The sequence below is a fragment of the Lithobates pipiens genome, unplaced genomic scaffold, assembly GCF_037356315.1.
Source record: "Lithobates pipiens isolate NorthernLeopardFrog02 unplaced genomic scaffold, aLitPip1_a1.2 Scaffold_28, whole genome shotgun sequence".
Classification (NCBI taxonomy): domain Eukaryota; kingdom Metazoa; phylum Chordata; class Amphibia; order Anura; family Ranidae; genus Lithobates; species Lithobates pipiens.
This window is the reverse complement of record NW_027507789.1, coordinates 201,213,631-201,229,356: the sequence shown is the minus strand read 5'-3', so window position 1 is coordinate 201,229,356 and position 15,726 is coordinate 201,213,631.

Here is a 15,726-nt window from a genome sequence, read left to right as displayed (position 1 = left end):
TGGGCCATGCTGGTGCTACCAGAATTACCAGCTTTCTTTCCAGCTTGATCCTGCAAAGAATTGGAGGCAGCAACTGGATAGGGGGTAAACCAGTGAAAACCGATCCCACAGGGTCACCAATGCATCTGTTCCGCATGCGAGTGGATCCCTTGTTCCGACCACAAAGATGACTAACTTCATGTTGAACCTGGACACCAGATGATCTACATCCCATCTTTGGCAAACAGCCCGAAATACGTCGGGGTGAAGAGACCATTCCTCTGGGAATAACTGCTGGCAACTCAAGTAGTCCTCCTGCCAATTCTCTACTCCCGGAATGAAGACTGCTGATAGGCATGGAACATTCCTTTCTGCCCAAGTTAGAATCTGCACGGAGAGACTCTTGGTGCCCCCTTGGTGATTGATATAGGCCAAAGCTGTGGCATTGTTGGATTGGATCCTGACAGGACAATCCCGTTACCTGGAAGTCCAGGCCTTCAGAGCCAGACGCACAGCCCAAATCTCTAAGATATTGATGGGCAAGGTTCTTTCGGCTCTTGACCACTGTCCCTGGACAGTTGTCTTTTCTAGTACTGCTCCCCAGCCTGAAAGGCTAGCATCTGTCGTTACCACTGTCCAGATAACTGGTCTGAAGGATTTTCCTTTCAGCAGATTCTGGGTTAGTAACCAAGTGAGGCTTTGGGACACTCTTGGGGAGAGCCGCATTGGCAAGTCTAAAGCTTGAATTGTTTTGTTCCAAGTAGACAGGATACTGTTTTGCAACAGTCTTGAATCAAACTGGTCATAGGGAACCGTTTCGAATTAAGGCACCATGGTTCCTAGCAACCTCATGCAAAGGCGAATGGAGGGATCACCTTTTGACCTGACCATCTGCACCAGCTCTCTTATGGAGTGGATCTTTGCCTGAGACAAGAATACTTTTTCCTGGGCTGTGTCTATGATCAGACCCAAGTAGTCCAGCCTTTTTAGCAGTATTAAGGAAGATTTCTCTAGGTTGAGAATCCAACCCAAACTTTCCAGGTAACTGGTTGTAATGTGTACGCTTTGCTCCAAGCGAGCCACCGACTGGTTTATTAGCAATAGATCATCTAGGTATGCCACGACTGTTATGCCCTGTGCCCTTAACCTGGCTAGAGGTGGGGCCAGCACTTTTGAGAACACCCGGGGTGCTGTAGCTAGCCCGAAGGGCAAGGCTACAAACTGGAAATGCTGCTATTGTAATTTGAACCGCAGAAACCTTTGGTGAGCGGGAAATATAGGAAAATGCAGATATGCATCCCTGATGTCGATAGATGCCAGAAATTCTCCTCCTAGAAGGATAGATACTACTGACCTGATCGTCTCCATGCGAAAGGAGCGGATCTTCAGGAACTGATTTCGATTTTTTAGATCTAGAATGACATCTCCATTTGCTTTTGGTACCATAAAAAGGTTTGAACAAAACCCCAAACCTTGCTCTTTTGAGGGGATCTTATGATCACCCCTTGAGATATTAATCGGTCTAGTGCTGGAAACAAAGATTGTCTTTTCTCTGGATCTTTGGGAACGCTTGACCTCAGGAAACAAGATGGTGGAAAGTCCCGAAAATTCCAGCTTGAACCCCAGTATTACTGTGGAGATGACCTAGCTGTCCTGAAATTCCTCACCTTGGTGAGGGGGGTTGCCTCTTCATGATGAAGCTTTAGGATTCTGCTTTGCAGGTTTCTGGCCCCAGGACTTCTTTTGAGTCTTCCTCTAGAGTCTGACGGCGGAGGCCATCGCCACTGCCTAGAGGTGGAAGCCCCTGGCGCAGGGGAAAGAGCACGTTTAAATGAAGGGTGTTTATACTTTCTTTTGACTGGCAAAAAGAGTACTTTTCCCACTAGAAATTATTTGGATATATTTGTCCAAATCTTCCCCAAATAGCCGCTCCCCATGAAAAGGGAAACCAGTTAGGAGGTTTTTACATGGTGTTTCGGCTGACCAATTTTTTAACCACAGGATTCTACGCATATGTATTAACATAAGTGTAAGTTTCAACCTTTTATCTGTTGGATCCTTAAGCATTTGTGCATTGTCTACTGGACAAGTTAGGCTTTTATTCATGCTGGAAATCGCAGTGTCAACTGCTGGTACTTTCCATTTCTTGGTGAATTTCTCCTCCATGGGATAGAGAACTGAAAATCTCTTTGCAGGAAGTAGTAATGCATGCACAGGAAACGCATGCAAATGCTGTGAGTTTTAAAGCAACCCAAGGAAGAAACCGAGCTTTCAGGAGACTCCGTTAGGGGTAGCATGAAAGGAGAACGAACCATCCTTGTAAGAGATTGTATCAGCAATTTCTCAGATTGTGAGGCTGAAAAAGGTTCATCTACTCTTGTTTCTTCTGCAGAGGAATCATTGGTTTGTCTTTCCTCCTGATCGCCTGAGGGTAACACCACATCCTGTACCCACTGTTCCCCTTGCAACGGGTATGAAGCGGGGGAGGGGGATCTAGCACGCTTCCTATCCATTTGAATGGAGGATGCGATTAAAGCCCCTAATCTTCCTTCTGGACCCTGCAGGGTGGAGGAAAGGACATATTCAGTCACGTATACAGGGGCTGAGATGTGAGAAGCAGTTGCACCATCAACTTGTTCCAATGCGACTCAAGATCCTAGCACCTGGGGGTGAAACCTTTGTTACCTTTTTGGTCATTGTGGAGTATTTTTTGGCAGGCATAGTCAGAAGCACAAAAAACAGAGGCAATATACAATTGCACTTAATCGCCGAACATAGTCATGACAGTAAAGCTGCTATTAAGTTCAGCCTAGTGCTCGGAAAAAAAGTGTCCTTCGTGTATCAGGAATGCCAGTTGCAACCCTCACGTGCCCCACAGCTCCTGTGTTCCTGTGTGCAGACTGCTCGTTTCCTCCTCGTCAGCTGAGGAGAGACTGTCCCAGCTGTGTTTTCATTATCATTGCCTGCCGTGCTTCCTCATGGACGTTGCACGGCGCTGCGCTTAGGCCCCGTTCCTGTTTCATTTGTTAAGATTGTTCCCACGTGCGTGGTGGCTTTGGGGTCTACAGGCCCAACATGAGGGGGTGTGAGGCAGAGCCCTGCCAGTAGCAGGCAAACAGAAAAAAAAAACAACAGTAACAGTAATAGTAACAGTAACAGTAAACACCGGAACTCCACACCCCCCATGGCGGGGGTGGGTAATGTAAGGGGCGTACACCGCTGATGTTCCCCTAACCCTCTGGTCCCTTCAGGGGGGAGAAAAGAAAGCATTTGCAGATTTCTTTACCTGAGAAAAATCCCCCTGCACAAGCTGCTGCGGCCACAGAGATTTACAGTGAAGACAACAGATTAAGGTATGTGCATAGACTCCCCCTCTAGTGGAGAATTAAGGCATGATAACATTTTTTCCCTTAAAGAAGAAAGCATGGGTGGACTTTTTAGTTCTTAAGTTTCTTCCCTTACCTTATCCCCGCCGCAGGATTTGCTGAATTAACAGACAATCCAACCCTCACCCACCAACCCTCACCCATCACAGCAGGCTGCATTTAGTAAACCTTCAAGGACCGGGTCCCTTAATAACGGGGTTCCACTCCCTTGGACCCGTAAAAGCAGGAAAGCTTTAGGTAATGTAGCATGACATAAGCCCCGAGTCCCGGGGTTCAGCCCTACAAAGAGGGGCGCTACAGGCAAAACCTTGTACTTCCGATTCAAGGCCCAGGTACCATCCACTTTGGCCTCAGTGGCACTTTGGATGGATCTGGCTATGGAGGCTTAAATCCAGCATGGATCCCTCCTGCAGCTCCTCAGAGCACATCTACACTCGTGACTAACACCTTAGACACTGTTGAAAAAACTGATGTGCTCCTGGAAGAAGGAGGGGTTATATAGGGAGTGAACTTCCTGGATTGGGTATACCAGTGTCCATCACCTGAAGGTGGCCTATAAGCCATTAAGTAATTACTTAAGGCTTAGTGTCCCATGATGTACGTCAAGAAACTGATTTTACAGGTAAGCTGTTATAAAAATTCTATTTATTTATTTGTTTTATTTTACCTTTTTTTTTTTTTTTATTACCCTTCATTTTCACCTAGTCTTCCCTCCCCTCCTGAAGCCTCCTGGGATATGCACAAACACATACCGTCTAGAGCTTTGAGTTCCATGATGTACGATAAAGAAAATGATCTTTTCTGATTGCCAGAAAGGAGGAATTATGTGAATGAAAAGTGTTTGGTATGATGGTACATCCACTTTAATTACATAACTAGATTAAATGATGGCCTTTTATGTTTTCCTGAAATTCAGCTGTAATATATTGCAGTTTTTGTGGAATAGTGATGCGCTGGGATCAGAAAAGCCTCGCAGTTATGATTCTTTGAAGACAATGGACAGGTTTTTTTTTTTGGCCAGCTTCTGTACAGCTATTGGTGAAAGCAGCGTAACCATCACATGGAATGCCACCCCTCCTCCCGCTTCATATAAAGATGTTATTGCAGGCTTTTTAGGCGACAGTACAAGTGACGAAAACGAAAGAGATGAAAAGCTGCTGATAAAAGCAAGTGCAAGTCCTGATCAATTTTACATCAGCATTCAGAAATAATGAGGCACAAAACTCTCTAGTCTCCTAACAGCTAATCATGAAGGACACAGGGGGAAACATACATGGGGATGTGTAGGTCTGCTCCCAGGGGATTAAGTCACGGCACAGATCGATAACATACACTGCCCTGAGGAACAACACATATTACTACTACTATGTTGGTGTGAATACAATGAAGTAAAGCAAGGTTGGAGTGTTTTTTTCCCGAATGTCAAACAAGTCATTTTTTTTCTCTGCAAGATCTAAGCCATAGGGTCTCCCTCCTAAAACCAAATAACATTGTGGTGCACACTAAAGCTACTCAAAAAAAAAAGGTATTTTATAAAGTATTATTCACGTTTAAAAAGTGTGTACTGTTTAGTTCACTAAATATCCAAAAATGTCCAAATGTATAATTTGCGAGTAAGCCTACAATGAACGCAACAACTGCAGCTTTATCCTGTACAGGATACAATTTGAGCACATTGCTGAGAGATATAGGTTGATGCAGATAGAGCTGGGCCCCCTAACAAGCCCAGGAGCTCCCTGGAGTTATACCCTAACCTGTGTGGTCATAACCCTCCCCCATCTAGACCAGTGATCTCCAAACGGAGACCCAGGGGCTGGATGTGGCCTTTTGCTTGCCTTATTACAGCCCTGGGGTACTATTCCATCAACTGACACCATCAATGGCACTATTCTTGCCGTTGATACCAACAGTGGGGCATTGTTTATGCCCACTGATGCCAGGGCATTTTTTACTCCCACTGGCAACAGTCCGACCCCCTTTAAAGCCCGAAGAAGAGTAAACTGGCCCTTTGCTTAGAAAGTTTGGAGACATCTGATCAAGACAAAAAAAGAAAATGGAATCCACCTCTTTTCTCACTGTGGAACATGTATAAATTGCTCATGCCACTAACAGGATGAAGAAATGACAATTCCTACACCTGCAACATGCATAAGTGATGACAAGAAGATCCTCTTTACACACTATAAGCCATCTGTAAAAAGGCATAAGGCTTTGAGATTGGCTAAGACAATGTAACTCGATTCATAGGAATGCTTAACTGTGTTGGTTGAAGAAAGCCTACAGACATTAGATTTTTTTGCCTTAGGAGACCAGTGAATAGTCTCTGAAATCTCTAGACATTTTAACAGCTGTGAGATGCTGATACAGTATATGTTAAAGAGGAAGTAAACCCTGATGAGTTTACTTCCTCTTTTTTTCCCTGCAAAGGTAAAGCATAATGGACTACTATGCATCGCATAGTAGCCCATTATGTGTCACTTACCTGACACAGGAGCCAGTGAAGTCGCCGCTGTCCCCTGTAGTCCGCTGCATCCATCTTGCTGGTGGCGTCTCGCAGCTCCGCCGCTGTCATTCGGCGAAGCCGCGATGACGTCACTCCCGCGCATGCGCACGGGAGTCGACAAATGCGGCAGCTCCATTCTTGGAACTGCCACGCTCAGTGCGCCTGCGCGCCGCTGTCTACGGCGCATGCGCCGTAGACAGCGGTGCCCGTTTTCGGGCAAATATCTCCTAAACCATATAGGTTTAGGAGATATTGCTTGGACCTACAGGTAAGCCTTAATCTAGGCTTACCTGTAGGTCAAAGTGGTTTGTAAGGGTTTACAACCACTTTAAGTGTCATAAGCTTGAGTAGCAAAAATCAAAACTATTAATGTGTCCCTAAATCCAAACACCTAAACAAGTTTTGCCGATACATATGGTCCTGTAACGTCAAATTCAATTAAATCATACTTGCAACATGTATTCAGAGACCTAGGGTGACAACGCTTAAGCTAGCCATAGATGGCTGAAAATTATCATTGTTGTATAGGCCTATCAGCACCACCTGGCTCGACAAAAGTTGGTTTAAAAAGTTGGGGTGAAAAATGATCAGTTGAACAGTGACTACAACATGGCTTGTCCTAAGAACATCCTCTCACAGGCAGCAAATCCAGCTGCTATCTGCCAATCTACTGCTGGACCCCATGTGCCAATCCATGGGTGAACTACAAACAGCCATGACAATGCGAAAATTGCTCAGGCATATTCCAATGTAGTCACTACTGCTGGCGCATGCACACATCCCTAGGAATTTCCAACTTTCCAAAGTGACTATAGGATGTGCATGGGAGAGAAATCATGACTATGAAGGACACAAACTGTATCATTAAAAAAAATTATATTGCAAACTTATTTTATTACAACGCTCTATAAAATATAAGGTTACATATTTTGTGAGTTTCAGTTGAGCCAATGACCAAAGTGAATCCCAATTTTTTGTCACCTGAATATTTGTACTTAGACTCTGCAGGAACAACTTTAAACAACCACTGTGAGTTTTCTACAAGAAGCTTCATCTTAAAGAAGGTATGGATAAAGATGCAAGACATTTAAGTAAAAAAAAAAAAAAAAAAGAAGGTTATTGAGGTAGGTGTTTTCTAATCCAACAACAAACAGTTCTCATCCAGGCTTCTAATAGAGACATTGATTAGAACATGCCAGTTAAGTATCTTAGACTACTGATATGCACATATTTGTTCTGTGCCAGGTTAGGTACCTCCACACCAGGACTGCCCAATCACTCTGAATCTCAAGTGCCAAGAGTTTAGACCAGTCATTTTACTCTCCTAAAAATACTCAAGGTTAGCAGCCTTCGAAGACTGCAGTTTGCCACCTACAAAGCATTATAGGACTGTTGCTTGATCATATTGATTTTAGTCTAAACAGACAGAAATGTTAAAGCTTATGGGAATAGTAACCATCACCTGAGGTTGGAGGGCACAACCATTGACACTCAAAGCAGCAACCCCCTGGCTGCCAAGTCCACCATGTTTGCATACAGTCTCTTGTTTTTTGGCCCTGGCCTAGCTTAGAATGTTGGAACAAGTATATTAGCTCAGAACTATACTTAAAAAAAAAAAAAAAAAAAAAAATCGACCTCTTTGTCTCATACAACTGCACTGTGCCAAATGGTACTTTTTTGTATTGTTATAAAAACGTATTTCGATAAACTCAGATTGAACTATTTCCTACCATTAACCACTTCAGCTCCGGAAGGTTTTACCTACTTCCTGACAGGCCATTTTTTTCGATACGGTACAGCGTTATTTTAACTGACAGTCGCGCGAAACTGTGCTCGAACAAAATTTATGTCCTTTGTTTCCCCACAAATAGAGCTTTTTTTTGGTGGTATTTGATCACCTCTTTGGTTTTTATTTTTTGTGCTATAGACAAAAAAAAAAATCAACTATTTTGAATAAAAAAACAATATTTTTTACTTTCTGCTATAAAACATTCCCAATAAAAAAAATCAAATTTCTTCATCAGTTTAGGCAAATATGTATTCTGCAGTAAGCGTATATTGATAGGATTGCACAACAGTTATAGCGTCTAAAAACTATAGGATATATTTAGGGACGTTTTATTTATTTTTTTATTGTTTTTACTAGTAACGGCGGGGATCAGCGATTTTAATGGGACTGTGACATTGCGGTGGACAAATTGGACACTAAGTGACACTTTTTGGGGACCAGTGACATCAATACAATGATCAGTGCTAAAAAAAAAAGGGGTTAACACCAGGGACAATCAAGGGCTTAAGTGTGTGCCTGGGAGGTGCTTTCTAACTGTGTGGGGGACTGTTACACTGGAGGAAAAGAGGGATCATGTTTCAGCTTAGCTCCTTTGCTCCCTGACAGATCAGTGGTTTGCCTTGTTTACATAGGCACACCACTGATCTGTCTCTCCACAGAACGAATGGTGAGCCCGCTGATTGGCTCCTGCTGTGTCCAAATCACAGTGGGAGTGGTGCTGCGGTGGTGTGCATGCGTCCCCTACACCACGTGCACGAAATCACGTACTGTGATTTTCACAAAATCACAGGTATGTGATTTTGTGCAATAGGGCCGCCCTGCCGCAGTATATGTACGTGAGTCGGTCCGGAAGCACTTAAAAATAATATGTGCTACAGCAATTCTAAGTCCATCTGCACTTTTTTTTTTACTCCACCTGTAAAGTCCCCAAAAGAACCCACTGACCCTGCCAGTGAAGTCCACCTAAGGCAGCTTCCTATGATGGTGTGACAAGGATGCTGCACTGCTCCTGAATTCAGAGCAGTTTCCACTCTCATGTAGGTGGTGCCTTGTTGCACTACAGTGGGATGAGAAGTTGTTGTAAGCCCCATACGCACTATCAGATTTTCTGCTGATTTTTGTCGTCGGATTTACCAAAACCATGTAGTGCAAGGGCCTGCCTGATTGCATGCAAATTGAAACTCCTAAGTTTTGACCTCATATTATATGGTTTTGGTAAATCTGAAGGAAAAAAAAAAAGCAGAAAATCTGATACTGTGTATGGGGCTGTAGGGAGAGTGGCTATCAGCATTTTCAGTGCTGAGGGACTAGCCTGTAGCTTGTCAATCAGCACATGTCCACTGCTTTCTGGATTGGTATCACTGTCTCTTTTGCCAAAACCCTCCCTATGTGAGCTACAGTGTCTGGCAGGGGGAGTGTGTGAGACAACAATGAAGGAGGATTTGGCTTAGGTATTATAAAGTCAGTTTTTTATTTATTATATGAGGTTTGTACATCTCATTTGGGACCTGTTTAGACAAGCATCTAAAATTTACTTTTAAAAAGAGCTGTGGCCTAAATTAAAAATGTTCTTTTGTTTCTGGAGATTGCTATAGGTACTTGGTTGCCCATAGAAATTAGCTTCTTTGATTCATTTTTAAAAATGGGTTGAAAGAGTGATGGGTAGAATACAGATCAGTTACCGTGGGCAACAAGAAACTGTATCTTTCATACATTAAATTCCAGAGGAGCAAAAATCTCTAGAGACCATTGTTATTACTTTGGCATCCAAAGAGTTAATAGCGCTGCATAGAATCATATTATCTAGTACACTATACGATTCAAGTATTCCAACAATTGCCCAGGATTCCGTCTACAATAACATCCAGCATGAGGATCAGAAAAGTCAATCAGCTTCTCATACATTTTCCCTTCTCTCACCCTATGATCAAAATGCACCATCGTGAGCAAGTGAATTGCTCACCAGATAAACTTCCTTAAAAGGAGAAACATCATCAAAAAACAATTTATTTTTAGAGCTAGAGCACAAAGAAAATAAATATAATAGAGCAATTCAATTTACTCAAAATAGTGTGGGTTTTATGTTTGATCGAGACTGCTTTAGGTAGAACAAGTCTATCACGTAACCTATATGAGGAGCCCAAGATGACAAGGGTGGCCTCTTGCACAATTCCTGTCTGAGCACACCAGAAAGTTAAGATGGGGCGATGGAAAGGAGTGTTGGGATCAGATGTACAGCTAGTAATAAAGTGAGGATACACAGAGTAGATACTGGCAGATTCTGGTCACAAGCCGGAGCCAGTAACAGATTAGCAGCAAAGCATCAAATCATAAGCAGAATTAGTCCGGCCAGCAACATGTGGGCAGGGACATACAAAGTCAGCAAGCAGATTCCTACTCTGGGCCAAAGTCAGCTACCATTGGCAGACAAGGGCAGAACCTGAGTCAGAGAGCTGAAATACTATTCATCACCAAGCCAAGCGGGACTCCAAAGGCTTGGCACCAATGTCCATGCGCATTTGCCCGTTTGACTAGGCTTTTATGCACAGAAACCTGCACGTTTACGCACACAATTCTAATGGCTGGTACAATGTTCCTGGCAGTGAAAAGAAAGATTGGAAATGGAAAGATATAGGAGCAGTGTCATGTGCAGGCTAAAGGCGCGATGGCTGAACAGGTAAAGTATGTGGTCAAAATGACCGCAAGTGACAGCAGAACTAAAAACCAAAACACTTACAGTGCCTTGAAAAAGTATTCACACCCCTTGAAATTTTCCACATTTTGTCATGTTACAACCAAAAATGTGAATGTATTTTATTGGGATTTTATGTGATAGACCAACACAAAGTGGCACATAATTGTGAAGTGGAAGGAAAATTATAAATGGTTTTCAAATTTTTTTTACAAATAAATATGTGAAAAGTGGGGGGTACATTTGCATTCAGCCCACCTGAGTCAATACTTTGTAGAACCACTTTTTGCTGCAATCACAGTAGCAAGTTTTTCTTTTGGGGTATGCCTCTACCAGTTTTGCACATCTATAAAGTGACATTTTTTGCCCATTCTTCTTTGCAAAATAGCTCAAGCTCTGTCAGATTGGATGAAGAGAGTCTGTGAACAGCAATTTTCAAATTTTTGCCACAGATTCTTAATTAGATTTAGGTCTGGACTTTTGCTGGGCCTTTCTAACACATGAATATGCTTTGATCGAACCCATTCCATTGTAGCTCTGGCTGTATGTTTAGGGTCGTTGTCCTGCTGGAAGGTGAACCTCCGCCCCAGTCTCAAGTCATTTGCAGACTCTAACAGGTTTTCTTCTAAGATTGCCCTGTATTTGGCTCCGTCCATCTTCCCATCAAATCCGACCAGTTTCCCTGTCCCTGCTGAAGAAAAGCATCCCCACAACATGATGCTGCCACCATCATGTTTCACGGTGGAGATGGTTTGTTCAGGGTGATGTGCTGTGTTAGAATTCTGCCACACATAGTGTTTTGTTATTAGGCCAAAAAGTAACATTTTGGTCTCATCTGACCAAAGCACCTTCTTCCACATGTTTGCTGTGTCCCCCACATGGCTTCTTGCAAACTGCAAACTGGACTTCTTATGGCCTTCTTTCAACAATGTATTTCTTCTTGCCACTCTTCCATAAAGGTCAGATTTGTGGAGAGCACGACTAATAGTTGTCCTGTGGACAGATTCTCCCACCTGAGTGCCATGCTCTTTCCATTTTCGAATGATGGCTTGAACAGTGCTCCATGAGTTCAAAGCATGGGATTTTTTTTTATAACATAACTCTGCTTTAAACTTCTCCACAACTTTATCCCTGACCTGTCTGGTGTGTTCCTTGGCCTTCATAATGCTGTTTGTTCACTAAGTTTCTCTAAAAAAACATCTGAGGGCTTCTCAGAACAGCTGTATTTTATACTAAGATTAAATTATACACAGGTGGACTCTATTTACTAAATTAGGTGGCTTCTGAAGGCAATTGGTTACAGTAGATTTTAGTTAGGGGGTATCGGAGTAAAGGAGGCTAAATACAAATGCACGTCACACTTTTCACATATTTGGAAAAAATTTGGAAAACCATTTACCATTTTCCTTTTGGTTCACAATTATGTTCCACTTTGTGTTGGTCTATCACATAAAATCCCAATAAAATACATTTACATTTTTGGTTGTAAAATTACAAATTGTGGAAAATTTCATGGTGTATAAATACTTTTTCATGGCACTGTATTTACTTGGCGTAATATTATCTCTTTTATAATTTGAAGAATTAAGTAAAAAATTGCAACACCTATCATTTTATTCTCTAGGGCCTATAATATATATATATATATATATATATATATATATATATATATATATATATATATATATATATATATATATATATATATATATATTGTTTGGGGGTTCTAAGTAATTTTCTAGGTACATATATGTGAGAAGTGTCCAAATAGGTGGTTAAGAATTAATGGCACCACCACGTATCTGCCACAGGGCAGCAAGTTTCTGTGCGTGTCGGGAAAGCTTGTGATTTTGCCCAAATTCCTAACACGCACAAAGTCTGAACCTGAAGCCAACACTGACAATTCTGCTGCATCCATTTTCCGGCAACCTGCTGATATTATATTCCTCTTGAAGAAACTGGTGCAGATATACATTCTCGTGACAATCACCAGTTGTGCACACCAGGCACACTATTACAAAGCCAGGTGTTCATGTCACGCAACCCCAGATGGATTGCTTATAACAAAGAACAAATAATTGGGCAATCCAGCTGAGTGACACATTTATTATCACTTTTTTTTTGGGTGGGTGGACTCACAAATTACAAGGGAAATCTTGCTACTGGAGTCTTCCAAAGGATATAAAAAATAGGAAGACGATTTTCGTAGATCTTCCAGTGGTGTGGGGTTTTAAAAATGAACGTATAAATGATTGACATCCTCTTGTTCTATATGTGGAACGTCAGGCTGAAGACGTGCGTTGTGCAATATCGCACACTCGGAGACAGGGAGCCGTCTGCCATTTGCTAACAGGAGGCCAGTGGGTCAAGTCCCAGGCGAGGCCCCATCACGCTGCCTGCTCTCCTTCCACTTGGCCCTCTGGCTCTTAATTATGATGAATGTTTCTCAAAATGAGCTTAATCCAAGTGCTGACAAATAAAATTTGTGCCATATAACTGTTTGGTACAAATTTCGTGGGAGGCGAGAGGCGGCTCAGGATTAATTCATCAGTCTCAATTGAGACAACGGGCTGTCCGGCAGAGTTAATTAGCTCTGTATAAGAGAGCGGAGAAATGTTAACCCCGTACATACTACAGCGCCTATAGACCCTGCAATGGGAACGTCCAAACTAAATATCAACCGATTTCTCTCTATCCATGTGCTTACATAATCCAATTTCTCAATTTCTGTCCGTCAATCTATCAACAAGAAATCAGTTATGTTGTAAATATGTGAACAAAAAACAATATGTACTGATGTTAGTGTTGCCACCTCATCCCTTTAAAACCAAACGCATATGAATCACACAGGTTCTGTGGCTGATTAAGGTGGTGATTAAACTCACTTGGTGTTTTATCTGCATTAAATTAGCCGCATTACATTGCAGCATGTCTGCATTTTTCCGCAGTGCTAGGCTGTGAATGGGGCACATCGGAAACAATTGTTTTCTGTGTGCCCCTGATGTTTTACCGTGCAATAAAACGTTTGTCACCGCACATAGTGTGAATTGGCCCTCAAGGTAAACAACTAAATACAGAAATGTAATACACACGTGGGAGCGATTTTATCTGCTTAAATATTTGTATGTCTGTCAATCCTGTTCTGATATTTACCTAGTTCTGCCACACAGCACAGCCCTGTCTTGCAGGGCAGGAGACCGGATCTTTCTCAGTTAAGTAACACTTACAGGTCTTGTCCTTCCCACAGCCTGTGAATGGACAGTCAAAGGAGAAGCAGCAGACTAACAAGCTCATCTCTCTGTTACTCTCCTCCTATCAGCATGTCCCTTGTCAGCACATGAGCAGTGAAGAAAAACTGATTGGCTTTTTGTGCTGCTCCTCAGTCTTCCACTCTGAGCTCTGCTGTACAAGGACTGCAACCAAATTAAATTCAGCTACTTGTGCTGTTTAAACGGGGCTGTAAAGGTTCAGATTATTTTAAATAAAAATAACAAACATATTATTCTTACCTGCTCTGTGCAAGGGTTTTGCACAGAGCAGCCAAAATCATCCTCTTCTGGGGTACACCACCAGCGCTCCTCCCTTTCATCGAATACCCCCACAGAGAGCCACTTTCCATGGAGACACCCATGCGGGTGTGCTACTGAGTCTCGCTGCTGCATCCATTGACACAGAAGTCCCACCCCACTCTTCCATGTCACTGGATTTGATTGACAGCAGCGGGAGCCAATCCAATGAGGACAAGCATAGCGGCTGGAGCCGCTGGGCTCGTGCACATCACTGGAACAGATGGGCTCAAATAAAAAAAAAGGGGGGGGGGGGCTGGGGGCAGCTGCAGCAAAGAAGGATTTTCACCTTAATGCATAGAATGCATTAAGCTGAAAAACCTTGAGACTTTACAATCCCTTTAAATTTTAATAATGGATTAATGAATACAGAGCTCTATTAAAGTGGCGGCCCGCCCACTGCTGCAAAAATTAAAAGCCAGCAGCTGCACATACTGTAGCTGCTGACTTTTAATAATCGGACACTTACCTCTTAGATCTCCCTGCAGTAAAGCTCCTGTCAAGTGGGGGACCTGCCTTCATTATAACCACCTAATCTGTTTTTTTATTGTTGTAATAAGAAAACTAGTAACCTCAGCTAGCCACTATTATGTGTCATCATCCTACTAAAAGAAGGGAATGCCCATAATTTAACTTGAAGCACTAAGCAGACCCTAAGCAGCGAGGCAAACACATTAAAATTCTGGGGGTGTTCTGTAAAAACACAAATGCACCCCCACAATGCAACAACTGGACATTTACAAATTTATAGCAGCTGTAGACTGAAATGGAAAGCTATGTTAATACTGTTAAATAGCAAAACTGCTTGTTTAGCCATTAGATCAGTTTTAGAAGGTTTTGGTAAAATGGAACTAAACTCAGCAATTCTTACCTCCATTCCAACGATCAACTGTCTGTAAGTTTCCTTGCTGGTGAAGGCATGTTCTCCCTGGCTTATTCTGGGTGCTAGGTCTTCGGCCGTCTTGATTGGTCGAGGCAGGATGACGTTACTCCCACACATATCCAGGAGTTCACCCATCCCCCGGGACAGTGCACAGAAAGTGACCTGAGCTGCACAGTCTACACTCTAAAGGATACTGCAAACTGGCAGGTAAGTTTCGTTTATTGGAGAAGTGACATAGCACATCTATGTCTTTAATAAAGGAGTAATTTTTTAATAAAGGTTTCTCTCTTAATTTTTTGAGTTTAACAAAACTGAAAACTAAAGTTATGGCTTGGTGAAGTTTAATTACATCGGAGTTCTGAAGTTTAGTCATATATAACCTATTAGAGTTGCCAAGCCAACAAAAGAAAAGAGGCACAAAGGACTACTGTGGACTCTAACCATGACACTCTACTAAAACCTTGAAGACTGCGTTATGTTATTATTAGGCCTTGTTTGCCTGTGCGAGGGCCGTGTTTCCCCATGTGGGGATGTGCAGGTGTTCCTCCAATTCTTGTGCAGGAAGTCTCATTAACTGGGATGAAGTTGCTGCACCCAATTTAACATTCCTGTGGGTGCAGAGCCCAGAATGCAGAAGGTATGCTTTCGGGGGCTATGCGCATGCTCAGCTGTCAAATTTAGAACAGCAGCTGTGACCATGAAGCCGCTATGTCCCAACTTACATGAGTGAAACTGTCTGCACGGGGGATGCATGAAACACCTCAAACATGGCCCTTGCACGGGTGTATGCTGCAGTATCGCCCATCTGAACGAGGCTTGAAAGCAGTATTAATTCCAAAACCAAAAATGTAATATATTATAATCAGTAGATGTGGTGGCTGCATTTTTCTTTTGCTTCCCACTCCCCCCCCTTTGTTTTCACCTGGCG